Raw genomic sequence first — 13,900 nt, 5'->3', positions numbered from 1 at the left:
GTTGTGGTATCTTAAAACTTCTTAACATCGTTTTCTAAATTGTGAGTTAGTCCATACCAGGGATGGAAAATACAATTTTTAAGAAAGTACAAAAAATTTACTTTTTTGAGCGAAAAAGTACTTTTCACTACATTTTAACAAAAATTCCATTGGAAGATTATTGTGAAGAGCTCCCTTAAATTGAATTTTAAAGAAAATAAAATTTTGTTTGTCAACTCCTAAATTTTAATTTTTCTCTTTTTTAGCCTTATATTTGCTTACAAAGTATTGTTGTAATCGCGGTTGCCACAGCTATACTTTATGGTACTACATAAATTTTCTGTAGATAAATAAAAATACATTTTTGACACAATTTTCTATAGGAATAAAATTTTGACAAAATTTTCTCTAGAAATAAAATGTTGACGAAATTTTCTAAAGAAATACAATTTTGACAACATTTTGTGTAGAAATACAATTTTAACAAAATTTTCTATAGAAATACAATTTGACAAAAATTTTCTATGGAAATACAATTTGGATAAAATTTTCAATAGAAATAAAATTTGCACAAAATTTTCTATAGAAATAAAATTTTGACAAAATTTTCTATAGAAATACAATTTTGACAAAATTTTCTATAGAAATACAATTTTGACAAAATTTTCTATAGAAATAAAATTTTGACAAATTTTATTTATTTTTGCAAAATAAAAACGTTTGTTAAATTTTTCTCCAAATGTTGGTAGATTACTTTTGTCTCAAGTTTCGACCGCAACTGTAATGTTTTGCATTATTTAAGAACGCGATCGATAACTTCTTATCTAGATAGTGTTCGTGTGGAAGCGTAATGTAGAATCACGTGCTTTTTCGACTAAAACATTGTTGAAATTCAAGCAAATCGTATTTGTGACTATGGCTTTTACAATATCGAGATTTTCTTCCCGCATGAACTTGTCTGTCTTGCCAAATTTGTAAAAGACTATTGCAAATAAGTTTGTTAAAGACTGTGGCAAAATATTAAAATAATTTGTCAAAACTATTGTACCATATATCTGATATCGGCTCAAAAATGTCTACCCAAAAAGTACTAAATCATTCGCGGGGGTACAACGGTACTGACCAGGGTGAAAAAGTATTGAAAAAAGTACTGTAGTACTGCATTTTCCACCCCTGGTCCATACGTGGTAGAGACCCAGAATTGAAATATGGGAGTCGCTTATATAGGGGCTATATACAATTATGAACTTGATATGGACCAATTTTTGTGATTGGGGATCGATTTATCTGAGGGCTGTATATAACTATAGACCGATATGGACCTAGTTAGGCATGGTTGTTAACGGCCATTTACTAGCACAATGTACCAAATTTCAACTGACTCGAATGAAATTTGCTCCTCTAAGATTTGCTCCAAAACCAAATCTCGGGATCGGTTTATATGGGGGGCTATATATGATTAATATGGACTGATATGGACCACCGGAGGTCAAATCTGGGGATCGGTTTATATGGGGCTATATATAATTATGGACTGATATGAACCGATTCCTGCATGGTTGTTGGATAACATATACTAACATCACGTACTAAATTTCAACCGAATCGGATGAATTTTGCTCTTCCAAGGGGCTCCGGAGGTCAAATCTGGGGATCGGTTTATATGGGGGCTATATATAATTATGGATCGATTTCGACCAATTTTTGCATGGATGTTTGAGGCCATATATTAACACCACGTGCCAAATTTCAACTGAATCAGATAAGTTTTGGGCTTCCAAGAGGCTCCGTAGGTCAAATCTGGTGATCGGTTTATAAGGGGGCTATATATAATTATGCACCGATGTGGACCAATTTTTGCATAGTTGTTAGAGACCATATACTAACACCATGTACCAAATTTCAGCCGGATCGGATGAAATTTGCTTCTCTTAGAGGGTCCGCAAGCCAAATCGGGGGATCGGTTTATATGGGGGCTATATATAATTATGGACCGATATGGACCATTTTTTGCATGGGTGTTTGAGGCCATATATTAACACCACGTACCAAATTTCAACTGAATCAGATGAGTTTTGGTCTTCCAAGAGGCTCCGGAGGTCAAATCTGGTGATCGGTTTATATGGGGCTATATATAATTATTGACCGATATGGACCATTTTTTGCATGGTCATTAAAGACCATATACTACCACCATGTAACAAATTTCAGTCGGATCGGATGAAATTTGCTTCTCTTAGAGGCTCCGCAAGCCAAATCGGGGGATCGTTTATATGGGGGCTATATATAATTATGGACCGATGTGGACCAATTTTTGCATGGTTGTTAGAGATCATACGCTGGCACCATGTACCAAATTTCAGCCGGATCGGATGAAATTTGCTCTCTTAGAGTCCCCGCAAGCCAAATTTTGGGTCCGTTTATGTGGGGGCTATACGTAAAAGTGGACCGATATGGCCCATTTGCAATACCATCCGACCTACTTGTGCCAAGTTTCAAGTCGAGAGCTTGTTTCGGTCGGAAGTTAGCGTGATTTCAACAGACGTACGGACGGACGGACATGCTCAGATCGACTCAGAATTTCACCACGACCCAGAATATATATACTTTAAGGGGTCTTAGAATGACAAAGTTATTATACCTTCATCCTATGGTGGAGGGTATAAAAATATATATGACAACGAGTCCATTTTGATCAAATCTTGTCAAAACTTGGATTGAAATGCAAAAGCATTGATTGTGTACAATTCCATCATTTAAAATTAATTCATCCGGAAAAGCAACTGTGGTAAAAAACTGCTTTTCTAAAGCCCATCTTGGAGCTTCAGCAGATTGCAGACATTGCAGACTCTGTGCTATATTTCAGCTTAATATCGAAGGATGTAATATGGTTGCAGTACACTCAAAAAAAAAACGACTGAACCCACCAGAAAGGCAAATGCCAATTAATTTTAGAAACATTTAACTAACTCCATTGTACCTCTACTCTATGTTTGTGGGACCGAAAAAGTCGTTGAAGCATTGCATAGAATACCAAGACGGTGAAAATTATGTTATGACAAAACTCCATGATTTGAGGTTTACTTTCTTCTTAGAAGGGATTGTAATTTGAATGTAAAAATCAATTTTTTACTTTTTCAAAAACAAAAGAAAAGTCGATTTTTCGAAAAATTTGAAAAAAATTGACTTTGCGAGTTTTTTGAATTTGAAAAAATTCATTGAAAAATCGATTTTTTGACTACTTATTATTTTTCAACTGGATAATTTTTGGATAATTTTAAACATTCGTATTCAACGTATGTCTGCCAGTTTTCAGATAAATGATATCGTCTATGTTACATATACTCTCAGAGATGCCATTGGAATATTTGCATCATATTCCCCCTGTTTTGTCTAATTTGATATACAAAAAAGTCGACTATGACAAAAAGCCGATTAGTGGAAACGTTGATTTTCGATTTTTGAAATATATTCCGATCGACTCATAATCACCTCCTCAGTCGATCTAGCGCTTGGTGTCCGTCCGTCTGTCCATGTATTTGTTGTTCGCAAGATTCCGGTCGCAATTATCAACGAATTTTGATGAAATTTGGTACAGGGTGTTTTTTGGCACAAGGACGAAACCGAAAAATGTTGTCAAAATTTCATTTCTATAGAAAATTTTGTCAAATTTTTATTTTTATAGAAAATTATGTCAAAATTTTATTTCTATAGAAAATTGTGTCAAAAATTTATTTCTATAGAAATTTTTTTCATAATTTTATTTTTATAGAAATTTTTTTCATAATTTTATTTTTATAGAAATTTTTTTCATAATTTTATTTTTATAGAAAATTTTGTCAAAATATTATTTCTGTAAAAAAATTTGTCAAAATTTTATTTCTATAGAAAATTTTGTCAAAATGTTATTTCCGTAGAAAATTTTGTCAAAATGTTATTTCCGTAGAAAATTTTGTCAAAATTTTATTTCTATAGAAAATTTTTTGAAAATTTTATTTCTATAGAAAATTTTGTCAAAATTTTATTTCTATAGAAAATTTTGTCAGCATTTTATTTCTATAGAAAATTTTGTCAGCATTTTATTTCTATAGAAAATTTTGTCAAATTTTTATTTCTATAAAAAATTTTTTCATAATTTTATTTTTATAGAATTTTTTTTTTCATAATTTTATTTTTATAGAAAATTTTGTCAAAATTGTATTTCTATAGAAAATTTTCTCAAAATTTTATTTCTATAGAAAATTTTGTCAAAGTTTCTATGGAAAATTGTGTCAAAATTTCATTTCTATAGAAAATGTTTGTCAAAATTTTATTTCTATAGAATATTTTCTCAAAATTTTATTTCTATAGAATATTTTCTCAAAATTTTATTTCTATAGAAATTTTTTGTTAAAATTTTATTTCTATAGAAAATTTTGTCAAAATTTTATTTCTATAGAAAATTTTGTCAAAATTTTATTTCTATAGAAAATTTTGTCAAAATTTTATCTCTATAGAAAATTTTGTCAAAATTTTATCTCTATAGAAAATTTTGTCAAAATGTTATTTCCGTAGAAAATTTTGTCAAAATGTTATTTCCGTAGAAAATTTGTCAAAAATTTATTTCTATAGAAAATTTTGTTATAATTTAATTTCTATAGAAAATATTGTCAAAATTTTATTTCTATAGAAAATTTTGTCAGCATTTTATTTGTATAAAAAATTTTGTCAGCATTTTATTTCTATAAAAAATTTTTTCATAATTTTATTTTTATAGAAAATTTTGTCAGCATTTTACTTCTATAGAAAATTTTGTCAAAATTTTATTTTTGTAGAAAATGTTGTCAAGATTTTATTTTTATAGAAAATTTTGTCTAAATTTAATTTCTATAGAAAATATTGTCAAATTTTTATTTCTATAAATTTTTTTTTCATAATTTTATTTTTATAGAAAATTTTGTCAAAATTTTATTTCTATAGAAAATTTTCTCAACATTTTATTCCTATAGAAAATTTTGTCAGCAGTTTATTTCTATAGAAAATTTTGTCAAAATTTTATTTCTATAGAAAATTTTGTCAAAATTTTATTTCTATAGAAAATTTTGTCAAAATTTCATTTCTATAGAAAATTTTGTCAAAATTTTATTTCAATAAAAAATTTTGTCAAAATTTTATTTCTATAGAAAATTTTGTCAAAATTTTATTTTTGTAGAAAATGTTGTCAAGATTTTATTTTTATAGAAAATCTTGTCAAAATTTAATTTCTATAGAAAATATTGTCAAATTTTTATTTCTATAAAATTTTTTTTCATAATTTTATTTTTATAGAAAATTTTGTCAAAATTTTATTCCTATAGAAAATTTTCTCAACATTTTATTCCTATAGAAAATTTTGTCAGCAGTTTATTTCTATAGAAAATTTTGTCAAAATTTTATTTCTATAGAAAATTTTGTCAAAATTTTATTTCTATAGAAAATTTTGTGAAAATTTTATCTCTATAGAAAATTTTTTGAACATTTTTTTCCATTGAAAATTTGTCAAAATTTTATTTCAATAGAAAATTTTGTCAAAATTTAATTTCTATAGAAAATTTGTGAAGTACCTTTTAGTTGGAGAGGCACATTTTGCAAAATCTACGAAAAAAAAATTAAGAATTTTACTAAGAGGCGATAATACCCCACAGAAAACCCTTTGTAGTGTTGTGGGCGACATTGGGATTGAACCCACGACCCTTTGCATGAAATGCAAGCAATGGTTAGCATAATTGCACCACGATGGTACTATGGTTGGTCGGTATATAACTTAATATTAATTTTACAATACGTTTTAATTCTCTTAATATTATGGACAATTTACCTCCCTATAAATATAGTTTATTTAAAGCAACTCGGCTTCCAAAGAAGAGTTCTCTAGATTTGAATAAAAAAAAATTAAAAAAAAAAATATCAGTTTTAATTAAAATATTGGTATATCAAAATGTATATCTTTGGTCTTAGGCCAATAACAATTCTTCCAGTGTATTAAACCTTGACTTGAAGTCGACTGGCTTCCGCGTCATTCACGTGGAATCAATATAAAATTGAGATACTCTACAAAATGACCTCGGTTCATACAACACAATACGATTGCATATAAGATGTTTGGCTCGCAAAAAAACAAAAAAAATCAATGTTTCAAATTGGGCAACACAAAACCTTTGGACGAAAGGGTATTTTAAAATTTAATTGACATACTTTTTCGTAAATTTATACACAAGTCTGTTATTGTTGTTGCTATCCTTTGGCAAAATTGTATTGAAATTTAACTTTTTGTTAACAATATATTGTAACGAGTTTTTATCCACTTTTTGTGCTTCACATTTGCACTTTTATTTCTTTAGATTAAAATTCGTTATTCTCAACCGCACTTGTAGACTGTTTGAGACGTACTGATTTGATAAGAGTACTTAATTTTGGTTACATCTAAGCTCCTCTGTATTGCATTAAATTGATATACTTAAGCAGAAAACTCAAATGCTTCCTAAAATTGCTAACAGCAACACCGATTGAACTCTGGCCACTGCGTCACAGCGAAATATACTCTCAGCAACAATTGCCGTTGCAGTGGCTCTGCTCTTGACGGTAGCTGCATACTTAAATCGGCAAGAGTAACCAAATATTAAGTGCTAGATAAATACTAAGTGAAAAGTCTGGAGCTAGCTAGATCCACGATTTGTATGTGTGTGAATATGTGCATATGTGAGTTTGTTTCTTTATTTTCAGCAGAGACAAGTTTGAATGCTAAATTTGGATTTCGTGAGTGTTGTAATACAGTCGAGTTTAAAAGTGTGCTAACATAACACAGTAGACTATAGGTTAGGTTAGGTGGCAGCCCGATGAATAAGGATCACTTAGACTATTCAGTCCATTGTGATACCATATTGGTGAACTTCTCTCTTATCACTGAGTGCTGCCCGATTCCATGTTAAGCTCAATGACAAGGGACCTCCTTTTTATAGCCGAGTCCGAACGGCGTTCCAAATTGCACTGAAACCACTTAACAGGTTGGCTGATAAGTCGCCGGTCTAACAAAGAAAAACACATTTTTTTTTCAAAATTCATTTTTATTATTCAACATAGTTCCCTTCAAGAGCGATACAACGATTATAACGACCTTCCAATTTTTTGATACCATTTTGGTAGTACTCCTTCGGTTTTGCCTCAAAATAGGTCTCAGTTTCGGCGATCACCTCTTCATTGCAGCCAAATATTTTCCCTGCGAGCATCCTTTTGAGGTCTGAGAACAAGAAAAAGTCGCTGGGGGCCAGATCTGGAGAATACTGTGGGTGGGGAAGCAATTCGAAGCCCAATTCGTAAATTTTTGCTATCGTTCTCAATGATTTGTGGCACGGTACGTTGTCTTGGTGGAACAACACTTTTTTCTTCTTCATATGGGGCCGTTTTGCCGCGATTTCGACCTTCAAACGCTCCAATAACGCCATATAATAGTCACTGTTGATGGTTTTTTCCTTCTCAAGATAATCGATAAAAATTATTCCATGCGCATCCCAAAAAACAGAGGCCACCGGTCGCTGTCCACTAAGCCGACTGTCGATTGGACTCAGGAGTGTAGTGATGGAGCCATGTTTAATCCATTGTCACATATCGACGGAAAAACTCGGGTGTATTAAGAGTTAACAGCTGCAAACACCGCTCAGAATCATCAACACGTTGTTGTTTTTGGTCAAATGTGAGCTTGCGCGGCACCCATTTTGCACAGAGCTTCCGCATGTCCAAATATTGATGAATGATATGACCAACACGTTCCTTTGATATCTTTAAGGCCTCAGCTATCTCGATCAACCTCATTTTACGGTCATTCAAAATCATTTTGTGGATTTTTTTGATGTTTTCGTCGGTGACCACCTCTTTCGGGCGTCCACTGCGTTCACCGTCCTCCGTGCTCATTTCACCACGTTTGAATTTTGCATACCAATCAATTATTGTTGATTTCCCTGGTGCAGAGTCCGGAAACTCATTATCAAGCCAAGTTTTTGCTTCCACCGTATTTTTCCCTTGAGAAAACAGTATTTTATCAAAACACGAAATTCCTTTTTTTCCATTTTTTTCACAATAAGAAACGTTGCTTCACAAAATACGCTCTATCTCACAAACTAATTGACTTACAGACGTCAAATTTTGACACGAATCATTTGAAGGTTGGTAATATATAAAAATAATATGCATTTAATACTAGCGACGCCATCTATGTGTCAGACCGGGGACTTATCAGCCAACCTGTTAGAGAAGCTTTGAAACCCTCAGAAACCCCACGACCTTGTGTATTCAACGGTGGCACAGTGACAGTAGACTATAAAGGAAAGCGTTCTATTGCTGTGGAAGTTTGAGAAAATAAGGCTATGAATGTCCGGATTGGATCACATTGACTACATACACTAAAAAAAACACACACACACAAAAGAATTTCGACTACATACCCAAACGAATTTCGCCTTTGTTATAAAAAATATTTCTTTACGTAATACGGGATTCCCATTTGTTATAAGGTGTTGTCTTTGAGACATAATTATTACAGGTTTATAATAAACAAGGAGACAACGGTGGAGACGGACTCTACTTTATTTCTATAGAAAATTTTGTCAAAATTTTATTTCTATAGAAAATTTTATCAAAATTTTATTACTATAGAAAATTTTATCAAGATTTTATTACTATAGAACATATTGCAAAATCTTTATTTCAATAGAAAATTTTGTAAAAATTGTATTTTTATAGAAAATTTTGTCAAAATTGTATTTCTATAGAAAATTTTGTCAAAATTGTATTTCTATAGAAAAATTTGTCAAAATTTTATTTCTATAGAAATTTTGTCAAAATGTTTACTTCAATAGAAAATTTTGTCAAAATTTAATTTCGTTTTGTTTGTTATTGTTGGCTTCTCTTCAATCGTTATTGTTGTTTTTGATCTCAGCTTAAAGCCATGCATTGACTAAACTACAAGTGTAGCTTAAACAACAGAGGAAAAGTATGCTTGTCAAATTTATTTGGGCAAAGCCCTATAGACTGCAAGATGGTTGGATGTACAGCTGTTTCGGAATTACCACATTCCTCATCAGCATCCTCTACTTGCAGCAAAACTATCAACTAATTATCAGAATAAATTCGGGTAATTCACTCAACCCAAAGTGAAATACACTTGAACCTTCCGAAAAAATTTTGTCAAAATTTTATTTCTATAGAAAAATTTGTCAAAATGTTTATTTCAATCGAAAATTTTGTCAAAATTTTATTTCTATAGAAAATTTTATCAAAATTTTATTACTATAGAAAATTTTATCAAAATTTAATTTCTATAGAAAATTTTCTTAAAATTTTATTTCTATAGAAAATTTTGTCAAAATTTTATTTCCATAGAAAAATTTGTCAAAATGTTTATTTCTATAGAAAAATTTGTCAAAATGTTTATTTCAATAGAAAATTTTGTAAAAATTGTATTTTTATAGAAAATTTTGTCAAAATTGTATTTCTATAGAAAACTTTGTCAAAATTTTATTTCTATAGAAAATTTTGTCAAAATTGTATTTCTATAGAAAAATTTGTCAAAATGAACTCCACAGAGAGGTAAACTATCGCCACTACTCGTACTGTGGGTAACAACTATAGACGGCCTACTAAGGATTCTAGTGAACCCGTCTGTTACGCAGATGATCTTATAAATCTTTTGCAAAAAACAGATCCTAACAGACTCTGCAGGATGGCAGAAAGGGTCCTGATGGTGGCATATGACTGGGCAAAACCCAGAGGCCTGGATGTTAACTCGGAGAAGAAAGAAATAGGCTTATTTACTCCAAGGACAAAATTTCCTAATTCATCGAACCTAGTTTTTTGGGAACGACGATATCAGACAAGACGGTACCTGTGCTTTGGAGACGATACTGTCCGTTTGACTACTTCACACACTCTCATGCTTGTAGTAAAATTCTGAATAGACCCAGCCGTAACCGTTTGTTCATGCTTTTGAAGTTTATCATAAAAACGTCTATATTGCCGGATAAAGCAAATGGAGTATACCGAACATTTATTTCCTATAAAGTCCCAATATAAACCGATCACCGATTTTTTAAGGATTTAGACTTAGACAAAAATGTGTCCATATAGTGAAAATATTCATTATATCCTGCCCCACATTATATCGATACCTCCATTCCAAAGTACTCTAAGTCTAAAAAGTGAATTTTACAGGAAGCAAGTTTAATTGTTTTTTTGGAATTTCTCAAAACCCGTATAAGATATAAATTCACTTTTTTCGGTATTAAAATCATGTTTATTGTAGATTTTTTTTTCAGTATGTACGAATTCAAAATAGTGATAATAGAACATGGCTAAAAATGACTTAGACCTATTTAGACCGAACAAAGCTTTTTGCCCTTTTTGGATTGGAAATTTTTAAAACTTTAGTCACAGTCTACGTACAATATTAACCATAACTTTTGATAGCAGTGTCCAATAAATTCGAACTTTTGACAGAATGCAATTCACATCAATCCGAATAAACAACAACGAACTCCATCAAAAAATGCTAAGTCGATTTAGCGTACTCTGGAATGAGGGCATCGATATGTTAGATCATATGATTGCAACACCCAGAAGGAGACGAGATGGACACATGGTGTCTTTGGCAATAAGGCTTAGGGTCGGCTCCAGAGTCGATCTAAACATGTCCGTCTGTCAAGGTCGCCGTTTTGGTCAACTCAACTTCAAATTTAGCACATGTACTAACTTTGGGTCAGAATATAATCCTATTGATTTTGGAAGAAATCGGTTCAGATTTAGATATAGCTGCTAATATACACACATATGACCACATAGACTAAATGGTGAGACCAATTAGCGTGAAACATTACACATGTTTGGGACATAACATTTTTCTTATATAATATGTGTGAATGCAAACATATATTAATTTAGAAATTACCTATAAACATATATGTGTTTAGAAAGAGAGACCGAGAGACCATTGTATGCTTAAGGTGAAACATAGTATGTTTGAACCATACAAACAATATTTTGTTTGTACCAATCCTGAAAATATATATGCTTGAAGCAGAATGCAAACGTACCGCAAACGTTTTTCTATTGTTAGAGTTTTTTTTTAATTTCTTCGAAAATTTTAAACTTTTATAGTCAAAAAAATTCGTTTGTTTCAAAATTGTTATTTTTTCAATAACAAAAAGTATTTTTGAAAACCTTTTCGGAATCTTCCGAACATATCTGGAATATATGTACAAAAAACGAAACAAAAAAACTTTTTGGTGTTCGGTTGAAGCAGGGATCGAACCCACGACCATTTTTATGAAAGGCGGACGTACCTACTATCGCGATGCCCAACTAAATGTATGTTTCTGTTAAATAAAATTTGTTTAATCGTTAAATAAAATTTGTTTGTCTATTGATGACAATGACAGCTACGTAGCCCAGTGGATAGTGTGTTGGCTTACAAATTGCATGGTCCGCGATTCGATTCTCGTCCAGGCAAAAGGTAAAATTTAAAAAATTTATAAAATCGAATAATTTCTTCTATTACAAAAAAAGGTGCTAAGAACTAAAAAAGCTCGTGGAAGTGAGAAAAATGTGAGGGAAAATGCAATTAGCCAGAAAATTTTGTTTTTTTTTTTGAGTTAGGCTTTATGAAATTGTTTTTACATCCTGGAAAAGAATAAACGTTTATCACAAGAAGTATATACTTTTCTTCGAAATAGACTTCCTTACAGCGAAAAGCAAATGAGAAACGATCTTTGTTTGTCTAATATTTCGTTTGGGTGTAAAGAATTATTTCGTGCGTGTAGGGGTATATTAACTTTGTCATTCCGTTTGTAACACGTCGAAATATTGTTCTAAGACCCCATAAAGTATATATATTCTGGGTCGTGGTGAAATTCTGAGTCGATCTTAGTATGTCCGTCCGTCCGTTTGTTGAAATCACGCTAACTTCCGAACGAAACAAGCTATCACCTTGAAACTTGGCATATGTAGTTGTTATTGATGTAGGTCAGATGGTATTGCAAATGGGCCATATTGGACCACTTTTACGTATATCCCCCATATAAACCGATCCCAAGATTTGGCTTGCGGAGTAGAGGTGTGCACGTGACACGAAATTGTCGTGACTCACGAAAATTTTCGTGACTCACGCGTGAGTCGTGATTCACGCTAACGGCAACGGCGTGAGTGTGATTAACACACTCACGAAAATAATTTCGCGTACGAACAAATGCTTACGAGTTACGAGTCATTTATAATTTTAGTGACACCCTAGGTGTAAAGAGTTTTATAACGCTCTCGATTTTACACATACTCATGTTTTCAATCAGGTTCTATAGGTAAATTACTCATAAAATTATTCGTGAGTAACGACGTTTTTTGTGAGTCACGACATTTTTCGTGAGTCACGACATTTAAAAGATTTTCGTGCATGAGTGTGCGTGAGTACAAATTTTCTTTTCGTGAGCGTGCGTGAGCGTGAGTCCTACCAAAAAATATCGTGCGTGAGTGTGCGTGAATAAGATTTCTCCGTCGTGAGTGTGCGTGAGCGTGAGCAAAATATTACTCACGTGCACACCTCTATTGCGGAGCCACTTAGAAAAGCAAAATTAATCCGATGCGGTTGAAACTTGGTACGTGTTTTTAGTATATGGTCTCTAACAACCATGCAAAAATTGGTCCATATCGGTCTATAATTATATATAGCCCCCATATAAACCTATCCCCAGATTTAATCTCCGGAGCCTCTTGGAGGAGCAAAATTCATCCGATCCAGTTGAAACTTGGTACGTGGTGTAAGTATAGGGCCTCTAACAACCATGCAAAAATTGGTCCATATCGGACCATAATCATATATAGCCACCATATAATCCGGTTCCCAGATTTGACCTCCGGAGCCTTTTGTAGAAGCAAAATTCATCCGATCCGGTTTAAATTTGGTACGTGGTGTTAGAATATGGTATTTAACAAGCATGCAAAAATTGATCGATCCATAATCATATATAGCCCCATATAAACCGATCCGCAGATTTGGCTTTGGAGCCTCTTTGGGGAGCCAAATTCATCCGATCCGGTTGAAACTTGGTACGTGGTGTTAGTATAGGGCCTCTAACAACCATGCAAAAATTGGTCCATATCGGTCTATAATTATATATAGCCCCCATATAAACCTATCCCCAGATCTGATCTCCGGAGCCTCTTTGAGGATCCGGTTGAAACTTGGTACGTGGTGTTAGTATAGAGCCCCTAACAACCACGCAAAAATTAGTCCATATCGGTCCATAATCATATATAGCCCCCATATAATCCGGTTCCAAGATTTGACCTCCGGAGCCTTTTGTAGAAGCAAAATTCATCCGATCCGGTTGAAATTTGGTACGTGGTGTTAGAATATGGTATTTAACAAGCATGCAAAAATTGATCGCTCCATAATCATAACAGGTTGGATGATAAGTCCCCGGTCTAACAAAGAAAAACACATTTTTTTTGTCAAAATTCGTTTTTATTATTCAACATAGTTCCCTTCAAGAGCGATGCAACGATTATAACGACCTTCCAATTTTTTGATACCAGTTTGGTGGTACTCTTTCGGTTTTGCCTCAAAATGGGCCCCAGTTTCGGTGGGTGGGGAAGCAATTCGAAGCCCAATTCATGAATTTTTGCCATCGTTCTCAATGACTTGTGGCACGGTGCGTTATCTTGGCGGAACAACACTTTTTTCTTCTTCATTTGGGGCAGTTTTGCCGCGATTTTGACCTTCAAGCGCTCCAATGACGCCATTTAATAGTCACTGTTGATGGTTTTTCCCTTCTCAAGATAACCGATAAAAATTATTCCATGCGCATCCCAAAAACAGAGGTCATTACTTTGCCAGCGGACATTTGAGTCTTTCCACGTTTCG

The 13,900-nt window shown here is 32.6% G+C and overlaps 1 protein-coding gene across 1 annotated transcript in view; it reads right to left on the bottom strand.

Moving 5' to 3' along the window:
* The window catches only part of LOC142240204 (putative fatty acyl-CoA reductase CG5065), a 38,426-nt gene extending 32,026 nt beyond the window's left edge, over positions 1-6,400 (bottom strand). The window contains exon 1 of the mRNA XM_075311905.1: positions 6,193-6,400. The gene's annotated coding sequence lies outside the window, so the exon portion shown is untranslated. The remainder of the gene's footprint in view (positions 1-6,192) is intronic.
* Between the last annotated feature and the right edge of the window lie 7,500 nt (positions 6,401-13,900).

Source organism: Haematobia irritans, chromosome 5, assembly GCF_050003625.1.
Source record: "Haematobia irritans isolate KBUSLIRL chromosome 5, ASM5000362v1, whole genome shotgun sequence".
NCBI classification, from domain to species: Eukaryota; Metazoa; Arthropoda; class Insecta; order Diptera; family Muscidae; genus Haematobia; species Haematobia irritans.
This window is presented reverse-complemented; position numbering and strand designations above follow the sequence as displayed.